Source organism: Bos mutus, chromosome 8, assembly GCF_027580195.1.
Source record: "Bos mutus isolate GX-2022 chromosome 8, NWIPB_WYAK_1.1, whole genome shotgun sequence".
In the NCBI taxonomy this organism is placed as follows: Eukaryota; Metazoa; Chordata; class Mammalia; order Artiodactyla; family Bovidae; genus Bos; species Bos mutus.
This window is the reverse complement of record NC_091624.1, coordinates 103208158-103229390: the sequence shown is the minus strand read 5'-3', so window position 1 is coordinate 103229390 and position 21233 is coordinate 103208158. Positions and strand designations below refer to the sequence as shown.

The window sequence follows — 21233 nt, the reverse complement described above, 5'->3', positions numbered from 1 at the left end:
AACTCACTATGACTCTCTGTTCTATTAAGAGGCTCTTCTGGGGGTGAGTGGATCAACAGGCACACTGTGTTTTATTACATCTGGGCGCCCAAAGCTCCAGACTTCACGTTCCTACGTTGCCAGTGGTTCTGTCCTCTTTTGTCCTCTCCTGACAATATTTTCGGATGGCCTCAGCTAACTTGAGCAAAGGCTTAGAGCAGCTTTTCTATAGACTCTGCTTTTCTCTTTAATGTTCTTCATATATGGCGGAATTTAAGTGTGAAGGAGCAGAGCGTGCCTCTGTTCTGTTGAGAGCAAGAAATAAAATTTTCCCCAATGACAGATTTCCTTTGCAAGTTTCCTCCTTGGAAAAGAATGAAACATGATACCCACCCATCCCTGTTTTCTTAGCTTTTTGTCTCCTGGTGGTGTCAACAGAAGCGTGCATATGTGGTTGTGTAAAGACAGTTCCTGTGCATGAGAAAAGGACTGGCCTTAGGGGAAGGGGAGTGAAATAGGCAAAGTCTTCCTCCACCAACTAGACAGATGTGTACACACACACACACACACACACACACACACACACACTCACACACACACAAAGGCATCTCTCCAGTTTTTCTCTCAAACTAACTCATCTGTACTGACTTTCATATTTTCTTTTCAAGATTCTTTTAATGCGGACCATTTTTAAAGTCTTTATTGAACTCATTACCACACTGCTTCTGTTTCATGTTTTGGTTTTTTGGCCCCAAGGTATGTGGGATCCTAGCTCCCTGACCAGGGATTGAAACCACAGCCCCTCCACTAGAAGGCAAAGTCTTAACCACGGGGCTGCCAGGGAGGTCCCTCGTATTTTCTATATTCACTTTATTAAACATGACTCCACTCAACAGAAACTTAGGGGCATCCAGTGTATGTCAGGCACCTTGCTTAGTCCTGGGACCGCAACGAAGACAACCATATCAGCTGTAAGCCCCTCAACCCTTGGTGTGTCAGATACTGTTCTAAGCCTTTTACCTGCTTTAGCTCCCTCCATCCTCACCACCTCCCCATGAAGCAGCTACAGGGAGGTCAAGATGATGGAGCACAGATAACCAGAAGCCAGAGAGCTAGTAAACAGAAGAGCCAGGGTGTGAACCCAGAGTCTATGCTCTCAGCCACCTCCGAATATAGCAGACCTTGCTTTCTCCTTCTAGCCGGTGAAATGCCATTTGAAAAAATAATCAGGGGCTTTTCTGGTGGCTCAGTGGTAAAGAATCTGCCTGCCAAAGCAGGACACATAGGTTCGATCCCTGATCCAGGAAGATCTCACATGCGGTGAAACAACTAAACCTGTGCACCACAACTGCTGAGCCTGTGCTCTAGAGCCCGGGAGCCGCAACTGCTGAGCCCACGTGCCGCAGCTACCGAAGCCCGAGCACCTAGCTCCCGTGCTCTGCAACAACAGAAGCCACCACAATGGGAAACCTGCACGCCACCACGAGAGACTAGCCCCCGATCTCTGCAACTAGAGAAAAATCCATGCAGCTTTGAAGACCTACTACAGTCAAAAATAAATAAAATTACTAAAAAAAAACTAAGGCACCAAGAATAGAATTTCTTCTTATATAAGAGGAGACCATTCCAGGGGGAGGGGATAGTACATGCAATGGCCTGAGGACATGAACATCTGTAATGGGGCATGAAAATCCTTGAGTGTGGGCCATGGGGTGCTGAGACATTTGCTCAAACATTATGCTGGGTGTGGCTGTGAGGGTGTTTCTGGATGGGATTAGCATCTCAATCAGTAGACAGGAGTAAAGCAGATTGCCCTCCCTAATGTGGGTGGGCTTCACCAATTAGGTGAAGATCTGAATAGGAGAAAAAGGCTGATCTTAGCTGTTCTCCTGGGTTCCCTTACCCTACTGCTCTCCACCCGGGTGCCCTTTCCCAATAAAGCCTCTTGCTTTGTCAGCACATGTGTCTCCTCAGACAATTCATTTCCAAGCGTTAGACAAGAGCCCAGTTTCGGGCCCTGGAAGAGGTCCTCCTTCCTGCAACAAATGGCGACTCTGGTGGGGACTCTTCTTTGCTGAGACTGACATCCTGACCACTCGGGGTACTCAGGGGCCAGCTTGCCTGCCAATGGGCCGGACCCAGCGGCCGAAACTGGGACCCTTTAGTCCCTGGTCTCCTCCTGACTCGGACAACTGGCCAGAGTGCCCCAACTGGTAAGGAACAAGAGACTTTATTGACCTCTCTCCCCTTCCCTCTCTCTTTCCTCTCCTTAACCCTTCCTATCCTTCCCTGTTTTTCTAGTGCCCCGGTCCTGGACGCAGGAATCTGGTAGAAGGGCCCTCAGCCTGAGCTGAGGATTGGAGACTGATCACCTCCTCTCGGCAGAGAACTCAAATTCTGGTTCTGGTCTGGTCTGATTTCTGGTAGGGCCAAGTTCCAGTCCTCCCTTCTCTGGAGGCCCAGGGAAAAGTCCCATAACACCTGGGTATCTGTAGGTGGCAGGAGATATTTGTAAGGCCACCCCTTTCATCCCCACTCTCCCGCCTCCTCCCCCTTCTTCTTTCAACCTGGCTTCCTTTCCTCCCTTGAAATCTTTGATGTTAGTACTTGGATCTGAAGTTCTGTGTCTCTATAGGAGGTTTTCTGAGAGACTGTATTCTTGTATTTAAGGGCTTCCCTGGTGGTGCAGAGGTTAAAGCATCTGCCTGCAATGTGGGAGACCTAGGTTTGATTCCTGGGTCGGGAAGATCCCCTGGAGAAGGAAATGGCAACCCATTCCAGTATTCTTGCCTGGAGAATCCCATGGATGGAGGAGCTTGGTGGGCTACAGTCCACAGGTCTCAAAGAGTCGGACGCGACTGAGTGACTTCACTTTCCCTGAATGAGAGACAATTCTTCCCGCCTGACAGCCTTTGAACTGGGATGATGACTTTTTCCTGCCTTCAGACTCTCACTGAAACATCAGCTCTTCCTGGGTTTTGGGCCTGCTCGCCTTCAGACTCAGACTGGAATTACACAGCAGCTCTCCTGGGTCTCCAGCTTGCCAGCTACAGACCATGGGGGCTCATCAGCCTCCGTGACTGTGTGTGTCATTATTCCTCATAATAAGTATCTCCTTGCCTCTGTCTCTATTTCTATTGGTTCGGTTTCTCTGGAGAATTCTGGTCAAGATGGGTGGGAAGTGCTGTGTGCCTAGTCACTTAGTCATGTCCGACTCTTTGTGACCCCATGGGCTGCAGCCTGCCAGGCTCCTCTGTCCATGGGGATTCTCCAGGCAAGAATATTGGAGTGGGTTGCTGTGCCCTCCCTCAGGGGATCTTCCCAACCCAGGGATCGAACTCAGGTCTCCCACACTGCAGGCAGATTCTTTACCACTCAGCCACCAGGGAAGCCCGGGAAGTGCTGGGGGAAATGAAAACAAAAGGCAAGCTGTGTCCAGATAAGGAAATGTGGCTGAGATCATGGAGGACCAGGAAACAGACAAAGCTGTCTCTTGTCCCTCCCAGAGAATTCCTGTTAAAATGAATGGCCAAGTCTTAGACTCTTAGAGCAGAATGGTAGGCATGACCAGGGTGAGTAGGGGATGACTGGGGCTCACGATGATGATACACTAGTGTGCCAAGAGGCATCTGTGGTCCCAATCACAGGATCCAGATCTGGGGACGAAGGGGAATTTTTGTTGTTGCTCAGTTGCTAAGTCGTCTCTGACTCTTTTCGACCCCATGGACTGCAGCACACCAGGCTTCCCTGTCCATCACCAACTCATCGAGCTTACTCTAATTCATGTCCATCGAGTCGGTGATGCCATCCAACCATCTCATCCTCTGTTGTCCCCTTCTCCTCCTGCCTTCAATATTTCTCAGCATCAGGGTCTTCTCCAATGAGTCAGCTCTTCACATCAAGTGGCCAAAGTATTAGAGTTTCAGCTTCAGCATCAGTACTTCCAAAGAATATTCAGGACTGATTTCCTTTAGGATTGACTGGTTTGATCTCCTTGCAGTCCAAAGGACTCTCAAGAGTCTTCTCCAACACCACAGTTCAAAAGCATCAATTCTTCAGCATTAGAGAGGTCCTAATTCCCCTCACTTCTACCCTGCCCTGTCATTTATGGAAGAGAAGGCTGAGGTCAGGGAGGGAAGTGCAGGTCTCGGGTGACGTCTCTGTGTGTGACAGAGTGCGTGTCACAACTTCCGCCTAAAACCCAGTCTGGAGTTCACTCCCCAAATCACCCATCCTCCCACCGCCCCAGCTGGCTCCACCTCAGACATGTCTAGGAAATCTGCCCCACAATACAAGGAGGAGAAAGAGGAAGTGTGGCCACACGCACACACATATGCCTTGGTTGTCATTTTGAGCCTAATTGTTTTAACACCAGCTGTCAGGTCTGCAAAATTCTTCTCTGTACCAGTGACCTGTAAGATCTAGAATAACAAGGATGTGTTTAAAAATAGTCTGGATTCCTAGAATTCAGTTCTCCTTCTCACCTGCCCTTCTCCATCTTGCTGACAGGCCTGGTAAGAACTCCACTTCAAATTTATGAGTACAAAGCCAAATGCTGTGATTCAGATTTATTAAGAGCGGTAGAGAAAAGTGGTGGACAAGACGCAGGGACCCGAGCTCATTTTCAGCAAAGCAGGCTGGAAACTTTGGCAGACACTCAACCCCACACCCCAGCAGAGTCACCTCTCCCAGTTCTCCAAGCTGGGACACTCATTTATCCCACTGCCCCCAGTGGGGATCCAGTCCCCCCCAGGCTCTCACAGATAAGCTAAGACCTGAACGCCCCTTGGTAGTGAGACCACAAGCTCCCTGCAGCCCAGACCCCCACAGACTCTGTTCTTTCTGCCACTGAGCAGCATGGCAGCAAAGGAGAAGCCAGCTCTGCAAGCTAATTCAAGGTCAGATCCTGCACAGCTGCTAACTAGCCATGGGACGTGACAGTTAAATTCATAAATCTCTCACAGTCTCAGTTTCCCATCTGCAAAACCTGGCTCCCATGACTGTTCTAAGAATAAACATAAGGTACAAAGTACCCCACATCCCACAACTGGAAGGTAACAGAAACCCTTTTCTTCCCCTTCCCAAGCCCAGCTGTCTCACTCTTTCAAACACATCTCGATAAAAGTAAGGGGAATTTCAGTCAGTTCATGGCATCGCGTTTATGACATGGAGAAACTGGAGGCAAGTTCAATACCCAACGTTGAGGATATGGTCAAATTATGATTCATCTCTTCTATGAAGTTATGTGCAAGCATTCAAATTCTGTTTTATTGACATGAGGAAATGCTCAAAACATGATGCTAAGAGAAAAATCCAGCATGCAGATTGTATTTATAGTATGATCTCAGTAATGTGAATGAAAACACAAAAATAAAACTAGGCGAAATGTTGACAGATATTTCTGGGCAGAGGATTTATCAGTGAGAGCTTTCTCTTTATGCTTTTTTCTTTCCAGAACAAAAATGTTTAAAGAAATAAAGTGATGGTCACCAGATTTTTCATTTCAAAAGAGAAGAGCTGGGCCAACACAATGAGGGGCAAAGAGTCTCTTCCTGGACAACAAAATTTATTTAAAGTTCTGAATAAAAGCTGTTTTACATATCTGACCCAACAGTGAGGCAGCCAAAGGAGATGGAGAAATGAGTCTTGTTCTGGACCTCTTTAGGTTGTGTATAAATGAGTTGAGGGGAAGCTTTGAAGCAACTGACTCTCTTCCTGTGGATGGGGTAGGCATCAGTGTGTGTAGACAGAACCCATCAGTGTGTACAGACAGAACCCATCAGTGTGTGTAGACAGAACCCATCAGTGTGTGCAGACGGAGCCCATCAGTGTGTGCAGACGGAGCCCATCAGTGTGTGCAGACAGAGCCCATCAGTGTGTGTAGACGGAACCCCATCAGTGTGTGTAGACAGAACCCATCAGTGTGTGCAGACGGAGCCCATCAGTGTGTGCAGACGGAACCCATCAGTGTGTGTAGACGGAACCCCATCAGTGTGTGCAGATGGAGCCCATCAGTGTGTGCAGACGGAGCCCATCAGTGTGTGTAGACGGAGCCCCATCAGTGTGTGTAGACGGAGCCCATCAGCGTGTGTAGACGGAGCCCATCAGTGTGTGAGCCCAGTGTGTGCAGACGGAGACCCCATCAGCCCATCAGTGTGTGCAGACGGAGCCCTATCAGTGTGTGCAGACGGAACCCCATTAGTGTGTGCAGATGGAGCCCATCAGTCACTCTCAGGACAGCATGAGATTCTCAGCTCCAGGCCAGCATGAAGTCAAGGGCACAGTCAAGAAGGCTTCTTCCAGGACCCCAAGATTTAAGGTCAACTGGGAGAACTTTCATGTACTTATACACTGACAGTTTAGAGAATTAAGAGAAATGTGAAAGAGGAAGTTGTCTAAATGCCCAGACCAAGAGCAGCTAACAGAGCTGTCCATCTGTGAGTACAACCAGAAAGTTCTATCCTTGGAGAAGCCTTGAGGAACACCTAACCCAACACACTCAAGTTACTGATGAAAAATACAGCCTGACAGAGGTGAAGTGATATTTCCCAGAGTTGCCAAGCCAAGAAGTGTGTGTGAATAACCTAGACAGCATATTAAAAAGCAGAGACATTACTTTACTAACAAAGGTCCATCTAGTCAAAACTGTGGTTTCTCCAGTGGTCATGTATGGATGTGAGAGTTGGGCCATAAGGAAAGCTGAGCACCAAAGAATTGATGCTTTTGAACTGTGGTGTTGAAAAAGACTCTTGAGAATCCCTTGGACTGCAAGGAGATCCAACCAGCCCATCCAAAAGGATATCAGTCCTGAATAGTCATTGGAAGGACTGATGCGGAAGCTGAAACTCTAATACTTTGGCCACCTGATGCGAAGAACTGACTCATTTGAAAAAACCCTGATGCTGGGAAATATTGAAGGCGGGAGGAGAAGGGGCCGACAGAGGATGAGATGGTTGGATGACATCACCGACGCGATGGACATGAGCTTGAGTAGGCTCCGGGAGTTGGTGATGGACAGGGAGGCCTGGCACGCTACAATCCATGGTGTCACCAAGAGTTGGACACGACTGAACAACCGAACTGAACTGAGAAGGTACAGGAACCAAGTCCATGCACAGCCTTACTGCCCTGGCGCCCTCTAGTGACAAAAAGGTCATTGCAGCTAAGCAGTGTCGGGATTCTCCAGGCAAGAATTCTGGAGTGGGTTGCCATGCCCTCTTCCAGGGATCTTCCCGACCCAGGGATTGAACCCACATCTCTATGTTTCCTGCATTGGCAGGCTGGTTCTTTACCACTAGAGTCACTTGGGAAGCCCATATGATGTGTACGTCATCACAATAAAAAACAACGAGACGGGTGTGCATTAATACAGAAATATGCAACAACATTCTGTTTAACGAAAAACATAATATGTTGTGTTATGTTAAACATACACATTTATGCTAGCATAAATATTAAAAGATATGAATCAAACTGTTAACAGTGATTATTTCTGAACCATGAGATGCCATTTTATTGTCTTCCTTTACATACTTGGGTTTCTCAGTTTCTACGATGGACGTTATAACTTACAATAAAAGTGTTTTCAAAGATAGAAGGAAGAAAAATGTGGGAGACAGAGATTGATGGAATGATTGATTCACTAGGGAGTGGAGTGAGAAATGGGCTGGGGAGGAAAAGAACAGAAGCAGGAGAGCCAGTGATGTGGCCTTTGCCACAATGAATGAATGAATGAATGCCCACAGGGTGCCCACTGTGGGCAAGCCTGGCTTAGAGAAGAAGGCATCCGCCTGGGGACCACCGGGGCAGAAGGTACCACAGTTTCCATTGCTCACCCCTTACTTTGTATATTGGATGCTCTACGACACATCAGTCACTGGAGACGCCAGTATGACCAAGATACTTTATCCGTCTTCCCAGAATGGACTATGATGGGAAATAAAATACATTCTATGATGTGAGAGAGAAAAATAAGCCACCAAGTGATACAGAGCAAGGCATCCATGGACGTACAGAGTGCTGGGAGACAGGAGCCGAGTAAAAGGGGACTGCTCTGCGAGCTGAAACCTGCAGTCTCATGCTGGCCAGACCCAGAGGAGCAGAGTTTGGGGTTTCAACCAGAGGACACAGCATGTGTAAAGGCTCAGAGGTCACAGAGAGCCAGGCGGTACACTACGGACAGGGGCTGTGGGATTTCTTCCCTTGAAGAACTTGCAGAACAAGCAGGCATTCCTGTCCAACTGGCTATGGGGTTTTCAGTGGCTGCCTCTGCAGGTTAACCAGCAAGGAGCCATCTCCTCTTCTCCCTTAGCTTACAGAAACTCATCTCTGTTCCAGCCACAAAGTGGAGAAAGTAGGCTCCTCCTCCAACCAAGGGAGTGAACATGATTGGTTTAAGTCAAGCAATTACTCCTGTTTCTCTTTTCTGGTGATTAGTGTCGAAGTGGACATATAACCAAATTCTGGCCAATGAACCCTAAGAAGAACCCTGCTAGGTGGCTTCTGGTTAGGGTTTTGCTCCTCAGCAAAAGAAGGAGCTGCTAAGGAACAAGTTCGTGTTATATACCTGTTCCCTTAGATCCAGCCTGGGATGCTGCTCTGATAATGGGAACTGTGGCAGCCACTTTATGCGCACGAGGGTCAGGCTAGGAGAGTTGCAGAAACAGGGGTCCAATATCCTAACATTTTCGAATTACTAAACAGTTCTTAGAAATACCCATCTCTAGCATTCTGTTATGTAATATAATTAAATGCCTTTCTCATTAAGCTTCTGTCAGTTGGTTATTCTGTTCCTGCTGCTAAATGCATCTTAAGTAATATGCCAGCTTCAAGACCAGATGATAATATGAGGGCTTCTGTGGGTCTGACAGTAAAGCCTGGGTCCCAGGGTTCATCTGATGCCTGGAGCCAGTACTTCCTTTCCATCAGGTCAGCCCTCCCCTGTAGCCTTTCACAGGCACCAAGAAATAAAGCTATTAACATTGTTGCCAGCCAGCTATCATCATCACTGCCATCAATAGTGATGACCGGGTGCAGAACAGATTCTACCAAACCCACAGAGGAAGGTGGGCTGGTGGAGTCAGCTCTTCCTTCCCCCAAACAAAGCACACTTGGTGAAAGAAGCAGGAAACAAACCCAAAGTAAAAACATCCACTCAGATCTCATCTGGTTGTTGTGGGTACAAGGGCTGCCACATCAGCACCGGGACACCCCTGTGCTTCCTCCCAGGAAGACACACACTTCCTCCCAGGCCCCCTTGCTCCCCTTCCCCAGAGGTAGAAGAGGTAACACTCAGGTGAGTGAGTGAGGTGAGCAGGGCAGGATCTTGAGACCACAGGGGTGGGTGGCAGAGCTGGGGTGTGCAGGGCTCCCCTGAGCAAAGCAATGTGGGCTCCGCCGGAGAGAGAGAGAGAAGGAAGCACACATCCGCCTTATTAGCGGACTGATGTTCATTTCTGACTGTGAGGTCCACCCAGGGAGCAGGATGACACAGCTCTGCTCCAACCAGGTTCTGGCATAGGTTAGCCAACCTCACTTTCATTTCCTTCTCGTGTGCTTGTTCTGCTCAAACGCCCTTCACGGCTCCTCCTTCTACAGAATCTAGCCCGACCTCTTCTGCCCGTCCTCCACCACGTCCCCCACCATGCCAGCTTTGTCTCCCACTTGCCTCCAGTGTGTACTCAAGGCCAAAGGGTGATGTGGGCTCTCAGGCAGGGGGGCTGACTGTGAAAACCCTGTGAACTACATCAGGGGTCTCTTCAGTTCCCTCTCTCAGCGAGGTGCCCTTCCCCACTTCCTGTCCATAACCCATGAGGGCTCCATGCCCGACATAACACATCCATCTGGGCCCAGGCACTGCTGGGAGCCCCGGAAGAGCCACGGGTCAGGCTGCTCAACTCATATCCCCAGATCCTAACAATCCATTCCAGGCCTGGGGCTCCCTAAGCTGAGGGACACTGGCTTACCTCATGAAGAACTTCTAGCTCAAAAAGAGCAAGGGCCTGAAGGACTGTCACTCTTAAACTGTAGTCTGAAGTTGGGTACAGCAGTCATACATGGATATGAGAGCTGAACCAGAAAGAAGGCTGAGCACTGAAGAATTGATGCTTTCGAACTGTGTTGCTGGAGAAGGCTCTTTTGAGCTCCTTGGACAGCAAGAGGATCAAACCAGTCGATCCTAAAGGAAATCAACCCTGAATATTCATTGGAAGGACTGATGCTGAAGCTCCAATACTTTGGCCACTTGATGCAAAGAGGTGACTCACTGGAAGACACTGATGCTGGGCAAATTGAAGGCAAAAGGGGAAGGAGGCGGCAGACGATGAGATGTTTGGATGGCATCACTGACTCAATTCATGAATTTGAGCAAACTCCAGGAGATGGTGAAGGACAGGAAAGCCTGGCGTGCTGCAGTCCATGGGGTCGCAAAGAGTCTGGCATGACTGAGCGACTGACCAACAACACAAACAAAAGCTGTGTAAGGGGTTTGTTAGCACAGATGCAGAGTCAGGCCCCAAATCACACCTCTCCCCAAAAGTCAACAGAGGTGGGTTGGTCCTGTTCTGTAGCTCCTTGCTCAGTCACTAAGTTGCGTCTGACTCTTTTTCAACCCCATGGACTGTAGCCCACCAAGTTCCTCTGTCCATGGGATTCTCCAGGCAAGAATACTGGAGTGGTGGCCAACAAACACATGAAAAGGTGCTTGACATGGCTCATTATTAGAGAAATGCAAATCAAAACTATGATGAGGTATCACCTCAACCAGTCAGAATGGCCATCATTTAAAAATCTACGAACAATAAATGCTGGAGAGAGTGTGCAGAAAAGGGAACCCTCTTGCACTGCTGGAGAACAGTACAGAGATTTCTTTAAAAACTAGACATAAAACTACCATATGACCCAACAATTCCACTACTGGGCATATACCCTGAGGAAACCATAACTGAAAGAGACATAGGTACCCCAATGTTCATGGCAGCACTTTTCACAATAGCCAGGACATGGAAGTAGCCTAGATGTCCATCGACAAATATGGATAAAGACGTTGTGGTACATATATACACAATGGAATATTACTCAGCTATAAAAAAAGAATGCATTCGAGTCAGTCCTAACGAGATGGATTAACCTAGAGCCTATTATACAGAGTGAAGTAAGAAAGAGAAAGGCAAATATTATATAATTATGCATGCGTATGGAATCTAGAAAGATGGTACTGACGATCTTACTTTCAGGAAAGCAACAGGAACAGATTTGTAGGCGCAGTAGGGGAAGGAGAGGGTGGGACGGACGGAGAGAATAGCAGGGAAACATATACACTACCATGTGTAAAATAGAGAGCAAGTGTGAATTTGCTGTGTGACACCAGGATCTCAACCCAGTGCTCTGTGACAGCCTAGAGGGGTGGGATGGGGCAGCAGATGGGAAGCGGCTTCAGGAGGGAGGGGACATATGCATCCCTGTGGCTGACTCATGTCGATGTATGGCAGAAATCAACACAATATTGTAAAGCAATTATCCTCCAATTAAAAAAAATAGAAAAAAAAATATTGGAGTGGGTTGCCATGCTCTCCTCTAGGAGTTCTTCCCAACCCAGGGATCGAACCCTTGTCTCTTATGTTTCCTGCACTGACAGGCAGGTTCTTACCACTAGAGCCACTTGGGAAGCCCCTCAGCCTCTGGCAAATCGCTCTAAGGGTAAATCAATCTCTCCCTCTGTCCCCCTCCACCTCTCTCTCTCTCAATGAAGAGAAAGAGGGTCTGATGGAAATAGAAGGAGCTTTGAAATAAAACAGATTTAAGTTCAGAATTGGTCCCATTCATTCTACAAAATAGGGCTTCCCTGATAGCTCAGTTGGTAAAGAATCCACCGGCAATGCAGGAGACCCTGGTTCTATTCCTGGATTGGGAAGATCCGCTGTAGAAGGGATGGGCTACCCAGTCCAGTATTCTGGCCTGGAGAATTCCATGGACTATATAGCTTAGCATTCTACAAAATGCCTGACCAGTGTTCCTCAAAACCGTCAAGGTCACCAAAAAGAAGTCTGAAAGGCAGCCAGTCTAAACAAGTCTAAGGAGACATGATGACTAAAAGCAAAGCCATGTCCTGGATGGGATCATGGAACAGAAAAAGGAAGTTAGGAAAAAAAAAAAACTAAGGCAATATGATAAGGTATGGTTTTGGTTAATAATAATGAATCAATCTGTTCAGTTCAGTTCAGTCGCTCAGTCGTGTCCGACTCTTTGCGACCCCATGAATTGCAGCATGCCAGGCCTCCCTGTCCATCACCAACTCCCGGAGTTCACTCAGACTCACATCCATCGAGTCAGTGATGCCATCCAGCCATCTCATCCTCTGTCATCCCCTTTTCCTCCTGCCCCCAATCGCTCCCAGCATCAGAGTCTTTTCCAATGAGTCAGCTCTTCGCATGAGGTGGCCAAAGTCCTGGAGTTTCAGCTTTAGCATCAGTCTTTCCAATGAACACCCAGGACTGATCTCCTTTAGAATGGACTGATTGGATCTCCCGCAGTCCAAGGGATTCTCAAGAGTCTTCCCCAACACCACAGTTCAAAAGCATCATACTGGTTCATAAATTGTGACAAATGTTCCACACTAACGTGAAGCGTTAACAACACGAGAAACTGGGTATGGGATATATGGCAACTCTCAGTAACACCTCTGCAGTAATTCTGTAAATCTAAAACTAGTCTGAAATAAAATGTTTATTAAAAATATGATAATAATAACTGGTCCTGGGCACTTAAAAGTGGTATAACTTTGGGGAAATGATTTCCCCTCTCTAAGCCTCAGTTCCACATTATAAAATGAGATAAAAATATCTATGTCATGGGGATGATGGAGCAACTATAAAATGCTTTCACAAAGCCTAGCACACAATCTGCACTCATTAAACAGTCCTTTTTAAAATCCCAACCCAGAAATGTATTTGATTCACTGTTAGCACGTAATTAACCCATATTTAAAATTTCCATTTTCCCCCAAAACGTCCTTTATAACTTTTGTTTTGGCCCAATACCAAGGCTCACATAGTCCATTATGTTGTCCTTTAGTCTAAAACAGTGGCCCCCTCCTTCCCCCTTTTTCTTCATGACACTGACACAAATTTAAACCAGATACTCCCAGGAGGTCAAAGAACAAAACCTGCCCACCAGAGTGGGAGGTGAACTCTGGCATAAGTCCTGTGGCCATTTCTCACTCGTAATCCCGTTACGTCACGTCCTGCCTACCACATGCTGTGCACTCTGCTAAGGACATCCTATTCACTGCCCCTACGATTCTCAGCCAGCCTGTCAAATTAAGATGAGTATCCCTATTTGACAGAGGAGAAAACGGAAGCTAAGAACAATTAAGTGACTTGCCACAGTCCTACAGCAGTCACTAGTAAAGCTGGAATTTGAACTCTGACTCAAAACTCAAGTTCTTTCCCCAAAACCAAAACTATAGTCCTTTCAGGGCATGCGTGTGAAGTTGTTCAGTCATGCTCAACTCTTTGAGACCCCAAGGACTGTAGCCCTCGGGGCTCCTCTGTCCATGGGATTCTCCAGGCAAGAATACTGGAGTGGGTTGCCGGGCCCTCCTCCAGGGGATCTTCCCAACCCAGGGGTCAAACCTGCATCCCTTACATCTCCTGCACTGGCAGCTGGGTTCTTTACTACTCATGCCACCTGCCCTTTCAGGGCGCCCCCATTTACTGGGAGAGACTGGAATGGAAACAACTTATTGCAACAATACAATGACAAAAGAGCCAATACTCAAGCAAGTGGAGGGTGGCACAGGGACCAAGAGAAAGGAAGCAAGGAGTCTCAAGGGAAAGCAGAGAGCCTTTTCAGGTGGGGGAGAGGGGGAGAGCCAGGCGGGGCTGTGCGGGAATCCTACTCTGCAGCCAGAGGGAAAGGGCCTTCGCTAGAGGGCAGAGGTGCACGGTGGGCAAGACAAGAAAGCAGGTGGGCACCAGGCTGAAAAGGGTTCCTAAAGTCTTCATTCATGTTTCTATATGCTCATTCATTCATTCACTCACCAAAATGTTTATGGGACTTCTCCTAAATGCCAGGTCTGTCTGAGATGATAAGGATACAGCAGAGAATAAGGGGACATAGCCCCTAGTCACATGGAATACAATCTAACCAAGAAGGAGGTAATAAATAAATAAGTGACATGGATGGTGGTAAATGTAGGGAGAAGAATAAAGCAGAAAGTGAAAGTCGCTCAGTCATGTCCGACTCTTTACGACCCCATGGGCTGTACCCCGCCAGGCTCCTCTGTCCATGGGATTCTCCAAGCAAGAATACTGGAGTGGGTCACCATAACCTCCTCCAGGGGATCTTCCTAACCCAGGGGCAGAACCCAGGTCTCCCACATTGCAGACGGATTCTTTACCATCTGAGCCACCAGAGAAACCCAAGAATATTGGAGTGGGTGGCCTATCCCTTCTCTAGCAGATCTTCCCAACCCAGGAATCGAACCAGGGTCTCCTGCATTGCAGGTGGATTTTTTACCGGCTGAGCTACCAGGGAGGCAACAGGGAATGGCTGGGGCCAGAGGGCTGCTATTTTCAAGAAACAGAAAGGCCTGGTTGAGATATTGAGTAATGACCTGAAGGAGGGCGTGAGGAGGCTGGTGGTAAGGGTGGCAGGGGAAGAACCCTGCAGGTGGAAGAAGCAGTTGAGGCCGAGGGTGAAGTGAGGCAGGAAGGGAGGATGCGCCCAGCGGAGGGGGCTGCACTGGTACCTACTGGAGATACATACTCCTGCCTGAGGGCTCTGTCTGGCAGAGGCAGGCTCCAGACAGCAAAGGACTAACACTCAGACCAGCAATTTGTCCCCACAGATTCATTGAGAGAGACACTCAATATGTGGCCCCCTTTTGTGATTTCACAGTGCCTAGACTTGGCCCCGAATCTGTGTTGCTGATGGGAATCAGTGTGTGTGTGTGTGTGTGTGCACGCGCGCACGTGCTCGGTCGCTAAGTCGAACCTGACTTTTTGTGACCCCATGGACTGTAGCCCGCCAGGTTCCTCTCTTCGTGGCATTCTCTAGGCAAGAATACCGGAGTGGGTGGCCATGATGGGAACCAATGCCATCCATTCATCCGGAAGGAGCACAAACATCATACATATATGGAAACCAGTGCTTGTATCCACTTCTACAGATGCTCTACCCTTACTTTGCGGGATGAATTAAACAAAAATTGAAATGTACTTCAGAGGGGTTCCTTAAGTAGTAGGGATTTGCTATATGATGTCTGTGGGCTTCCCTGATGGCTCAGTGGGTAAAGAATCTGCATGCAATGCAGGAGACCTGGGTTCAATCCCTAGGTCAGGAAGATCCCCTGGAGAAGGGAATGGCAACCCACTCCAGTATTCTTGCCTGGAGAATCTCAGAACAAAGGAATCTGGCAGGCTACAGTCCAAAGAGTCAGACATGACTGAGCAACTACACATCTGAGGGCTGTGGAAGGACCTCTAGGGTCCCCCGTCCATGGCCCTGTCTTCCAGCCACTCATGTGGGGGGCTCCCCACGAACCTCCTCCAGCATTGGCTCCAGCATCGGCTCTCCTCCTCCTCCAACAACCAGGCCTGCAGGACAGACCCAAATCCATTGCAGGCCACTGCATGAAACCTCAGCTTTGTCCAAACACACCTTCTTCCCTCACATAGCTGACAGGCCTAAGAGGCCAGGAGGGACGTGTGAGGTTCTTCAGATCCATCATAATCTGAGCGCTTAAGGGTTCCCCAATGCCCTGTTTAGACAATCCCCATTTTCTAACAGCCGGTAAATACTCTGAGACCCGGTCTGCATTTTTAAAGGTCCTTAAATAGCTCATTTGCATAATCCATATTTTCAGAGCCCCTAAGCATTTGTCCTGCCTTCCTAATCTCAATCTTTATAATGCGTGAGGAAGAAAGGGCTTCCCAGGAGGGTAGCAGCCCTTCATATCCCTTCTGGGAGGATTGATTCTTGTTTTGTTTTTTTTTCTTTTTTTAAATGACCACATTTTCAAAAGCAGGCACAGAGCTAACCACAAAAGGAAAACATTTAAAGGGAAGCTGTTAACCTGTGCAGGCTTGCTAATGTTCTTTCCTTGAAGGCAGGAAACCCCCGGGCTCCCGAGGATGCTAATTACACGCTGGCCCCTGCGAACGCTTCAGTGAAGGCCGGAGCCCTCTCCCCGCCCAGACTGGTTCCCTCCTGGAGCCATGAAGAACGCAGGCTCCAAGAACGCAGGCTCGCCTGAACGTCTCTTTCAGGATCAGCTTTCCAGTTTCGGTCTCAGCTCAAAGCCTTCCCTGTGGAAAGGAAAGGCAATTTGCCAGGAGAAATTTCGGTGTCAGGAAATAGGGGGCTGTTCACCACGAATCTGGGGGAAAGCCTTTGCCCAGTGAGTAACAGGAACATCTGATTCCTGCAGGAGAAAGCCGCAGGAGTTAGTAAGGAAAAGCCACCAGGAAGATGAATCCAGACAAGGAAGACCCCTGCTGCAGTCCCTCCACTCTCTGGGATGGAAAAATAATCTGTCCTGTCGGGAAGGACATCCAAAGTCCAAAACGTCTACAGCCACAGTCAAACATGGACACCGCCTCCCTCCAGAATACTGAGCCAAAGAAACCAGGTCTTAAAAGGTACATACTGTATGATTTCCTTCCTGCTGACCTTCTAGAACTGATAAAAACAAACCTGCCACGATGAGGGAAGCTCGGGTTACCCTGGAGTTGGGGCTGGACAGAAGACTTGGGGGGTGCTTCCAAGGTGCAGGTGAGAGCTCAATCTAGGTGCTGTTACCTGGGTGTGTTCACTCTGGAGATATGTACAAAGCAATACACCCTCTCTTTTCTTTTTTGAGGTTATCCAAATTGGCTTCCCTGGTGGCTCAGACTGTAAAGAAGCTGCCTGCAATGCAGGAGACCCAGGTTCAATCCTTGGGTCAGGAAGATCCCCTAAAGAAGGGAATGGCAACCCACTTCAGTATTCCTGCCTGCAGAATCCCATGGACAGATGAGCCTGGTGGGCTACAGTCCATGGGGTCACGAACAGTTGGACACAACTGAGCAACTAACACACACACAGATCACCTTAGTTCCAGTTTCAACTCCCCTCCTCCTACCCCCCTACTCCCCCACCCCCAGTTTCTCCTACCATGGCTCTCAGATCCACTCCCAATAAATACACCTTTGTTCATCCAGGAGCCCAGCTACCTGTGAAAAGGGACACTCCCACTCTGTCTAGACTTCTGATTTAGGAAGGATGAGGGATATTTATAGTAATGTGCTGCTGCTGCTAAGTTGCTTCAGTCGTGTAAGACTCTGTGCGACCCCATGGACTGCAGCCTACCAGACTTCTCCATCCATGGGATTCTCCAGGCAAGAACACTGGAGTGGGTTGCCATTTCCTTCTCCAATGCATGAAAGTGGAAAGTGAAAGTGAAGTTGCTCAGTCGTGTCCGACTCTTTGCAACCCCATGCACTGCAGCCCACCAGGCTCCTCCATCCATGGGATTTTCCAGGCAAGAGTACTGGAATGGGGTGCCATTGCCTTCTCCCCAGAAGACTCCAGCTGCTTTTAAAATACAGAACTAGAGACCTCTGACCCACCAGCACTAAACTCAGCTCCTTGCCAGACTACCTGGGCTGTTAAACATCTGTTTTGCCATAACAATGGTTTAAAGGACCTGTAGTAACGTAGACACCTCTAAATGGGCTGGAGGCTTCTTTGCCATTCTTTGCCCCTTAACTCCCATACCTGCTAGAAATCCACTTTGGAGAGGGATGGCTAATGGGGGTGAGGGGTAGGTGTTAAGCGCAAAAGCAGCTGGCAGAGAAACTCAGCCAGGTCTGCCAAAGAGGTATCTCTCCCTGTTGAGTGTCTTTGAAGCTGGGAATGGGCACCGGGCCAGGTGGCGCCCTGTTTCTCCAGCCTCCGGCAGACTGCAGGGCTGGCTGAACTTGAGACCCACTGCCAGGCCCTCCAGGGACCGGCTGGTGCTCAGAACCAGATGGAGGGGGCAGAGAAAGCTGGGGAGGGGGTTGGGAAGGGAGATGAAGGGAATGACGAGGGAAAGGCGAGAAACGAAAGGAGAGAGGAAGAGGGTTATTTGATCTCCTCTGAGGGCCAGCAGGGCGCTAGTGGGTGGCACTGCAACCCTGTCCACCGACGCTGGCCTCTCTACACCTCGGGCTGCTGAGGCGGCGGTAACTGGGGAGGGCAGAGGAATTTGCACACTGCACTCTCAGCAAATCCGTCGCTAACATCTTGCTCCTCCCGCTGCCCCCACACAATCCCGCCCCAGCCCACTGGCCTCGCCCCCTGCACCCTCCATCCCCTTTGCACTCCTTCCTCGCCTCCTGCACTCCACGCAGCCGGGCCAGCTCAGGGATGCGCGCCCAAGAGATGGGGAAAGGGCGGGAGGCTGCGCAGAGAGCCCGATTCCCCGGTGGGAGCTTCCTCCGCCCCCACCGCGTCCCCTTTGCCCCGTACCCTCACCCCCGCACCCTGCCCAGGATGGGAAGAGTCCGCGTTCCGAACAGCAAAGTCAACGCCGCGGCCGCGGGTGACGTCGCGCGCTCGGGCTGGCGACCCCGGGTGAGTGTGCGCCGGGGACGCGAGCACCCCACTTGATCCCGAGCCCTCTGCACCGGGAGCCCCGTGACCCTTCCTCCCGGCTCTTCTCGGCGCCGGTCGCCTTCGCCTGCTTCTTCTCGCCGCCCGGAGTCGCCAGCGCTGTCACCAAGGAAGCCCCAGTCCGCGCCCCGAGAGCGCCTCCCGGGGGCTGGCTGCGGATGCGCGGAGCTCTTGGCGAGGGCGTCGCAAAGCCCCCGCCTCCCTGGTCTTGGCCACGGATGACATCATCCCCCTGGAGCCCTCGCCCCCGCGCCTGGGCTCCACTGGTGCCGCTTCCCCTGCACACCTCCACTGGGAACCAGCTCATCGTTCCTACCCACCAGCTCATCTCTTCCCGAGTCCAGCCCGCAAGACCCAGAGCCAGGCCACCCTTCTCTTCCCTAGTTTTCCAGTTTCTTCCCAGCTTCCACCTCCTCTCAGATCCTCCAGCGCCCAAATGGTGAGCGAGTCACCTTTCAGATGATAAACTGACAGATAGGGACATGATCAATGGATGGCTTGATACACATAGATGATAGATAATTATAAGATAGAAAGAGACATATACATAGATGCTAGACAGCCAATACAGACAGATGAATGACAGACATATGGATAGATGATAGCAATAGATGATAATGGATAGAACAACAGAAGATCTACGGGCAGATGGAGAGAGATGAATGTATTCTGAAAGGGGCAACCTAGGACCTCAGTCTGGCCAGGTCAGCACCCAGGCTTTCACAACTTGCTTAACAGAAATGAAACTGTAGCATTCCAGCTGCATAAGCTGTGCAAACTGTAAAGAGCTTTGTGCTCCTTTGTAACTAACCACAACAGCAGTTTAGCCTGGAAGCCCAAGTTTCTGCTTGTCGATGGTTTGGGCACAGCTCTGATTCTGCCGGGCTTGCCTACTGACATCAGCACCCTAATTCATCCTTTCGGTCAACCAGCATCCACTGAGCCTACGGTAGCTGCACACTCTTAGGTCCTGTCACCCAAGACCAGCTGGGCATGTGTCTGCTCATGAGGGGCTGACCTTCTGGTGGGCATCAGATCCCCCGACACACACATAGGTAAGTTCATGTGATAGGTGCCCTGGGAGAAGTTAAGAATGGAGAATTATGAAGCATTGGAGGGCAAGCATTTGACCTGGGTCTTAAAGAGTGGGTTGGGAGTTTCCACAAATACACAAGGATGCACCCATAGCAGTGGAGACCGGATCTCTCCTGAGATGGGTGATGCTGGGTAGTAGATGGTGTTCAAGAGAAGAGGAGAAGGTCGGTTGGTGCTAGGTTGAGAGCAGCTCTGAGCACCAACCTATTTCTTCGGTTACCGGGTCCTCTGCTAGACCTGTCCCCAGGCACCTATGGTGACACAGGGTAAACCCCAGGCCCCTGGGCCAGATCTTCAAACTATGGACACATGAGAGTCCGAGAGTTCTCTACTGGAGAAGCTCTGGCTGTCACAGGGTTACATGGCTGTCAGCAGGCCCTCCATCTGTCTGACTTAAATCCCCTCACCCCTATCCAGGCACAGCCTCCCTCTCAGGGTGACTCAGCTCCTGGCTCCTTCCCTTCCTGCCACCCGCTGAGACGTGTGACCAGTTACCATGGTGATCGCACAGCGTTCGGTTCATACCTGTCTTCCCAGATGAGACCTGGATGTCTAAATTGCTCCTGAAAGGAATGCCTGGGCACAGCTGCTCACCTGCAGAGGTGGGTGTCAGATGGCATCTCAGGGTTCTCCATCCCTGTGTGGACTCAGGGTGGTGGCAGCAGTAGGGATGGGGACAGGTGTCTCCACCATGGGGACTCTAGGCTGGTATTTCTCTCCTTAAGATTCGGGTCTCCAGAGGGAGGGGCACAAAGCACCTGGAGGCAGCAGCTGAGAATGGACAGACCAGGTCATGGCATACGTGTGTATCCTTGGAGAATACACTTGGGGGAGATGCACGCTTATTTGTCAGACGGTATCATTTTCATCAAAGGTTTCCCAGGTGGTTCAGTGGTAAAGAATTCTCTCACCAGTGCAGGAGACACAGGAGATGTGGGTTTGATCCCTAGGTTGGGAAGATCCCCTGGAGAAGGAAATGGCAACCCACTCCAGTAATCTTGCCTGGAGAATTCTATGGACAGAGGAGCCTGGTGGGCTACAGTCCATGGGGTCCCAAAGAGTCGGACACAAATGAAGCAACTTAGCACAAACCAACAAAAAAAATAAATAAGAGACTGGGGCTACAAGAGTAGAGGGGCGGGACCCGTTACTCATGGACTTCTGGACCAATCGAAGTGGCACTTCCTCCATCCCAGCTCTCTGAGCTGAGCTGCCTAAGGGAAGGTGGGCTGCTGGGCATTCTCTTCTGCAGATGGAGACAGGGCTCCCTGGCATCAGGGAGTGGAGGTAAGAGACCCAGGAAACAGGCTAGTAGAATGCCTGGCTGGTGCTCCCAACACACCCAGGCCCAGCCTCAGGGCATGGAACCCACCAAGTGGAGCAAGCAGTTAGCTGCAGGCTCCAGCCTTCAGGACACAGCTGGCCGAGGCTGTGGCTGCAGCCCCCAGAGACCCCAGCTGAGCCTGCACACACAGCTCCTGGAGGCAAGGCTAACGTGGTTAATTGGTTCCAACCTTCAAGCT

The 21233-nt window shown here is 49.7% G+C and overlaps 1 protein-coding gene across 1 annotated transcript in view; it reads right to left on the bottom strand.

Moving 5' to 3' along the window:
- XKR6 (XK related 6) overlaps positions 1–21233 on the bottom strand; it is a 265990-nt gene that overhangs the window by 60914 nt on the left and 183843 nt on the right.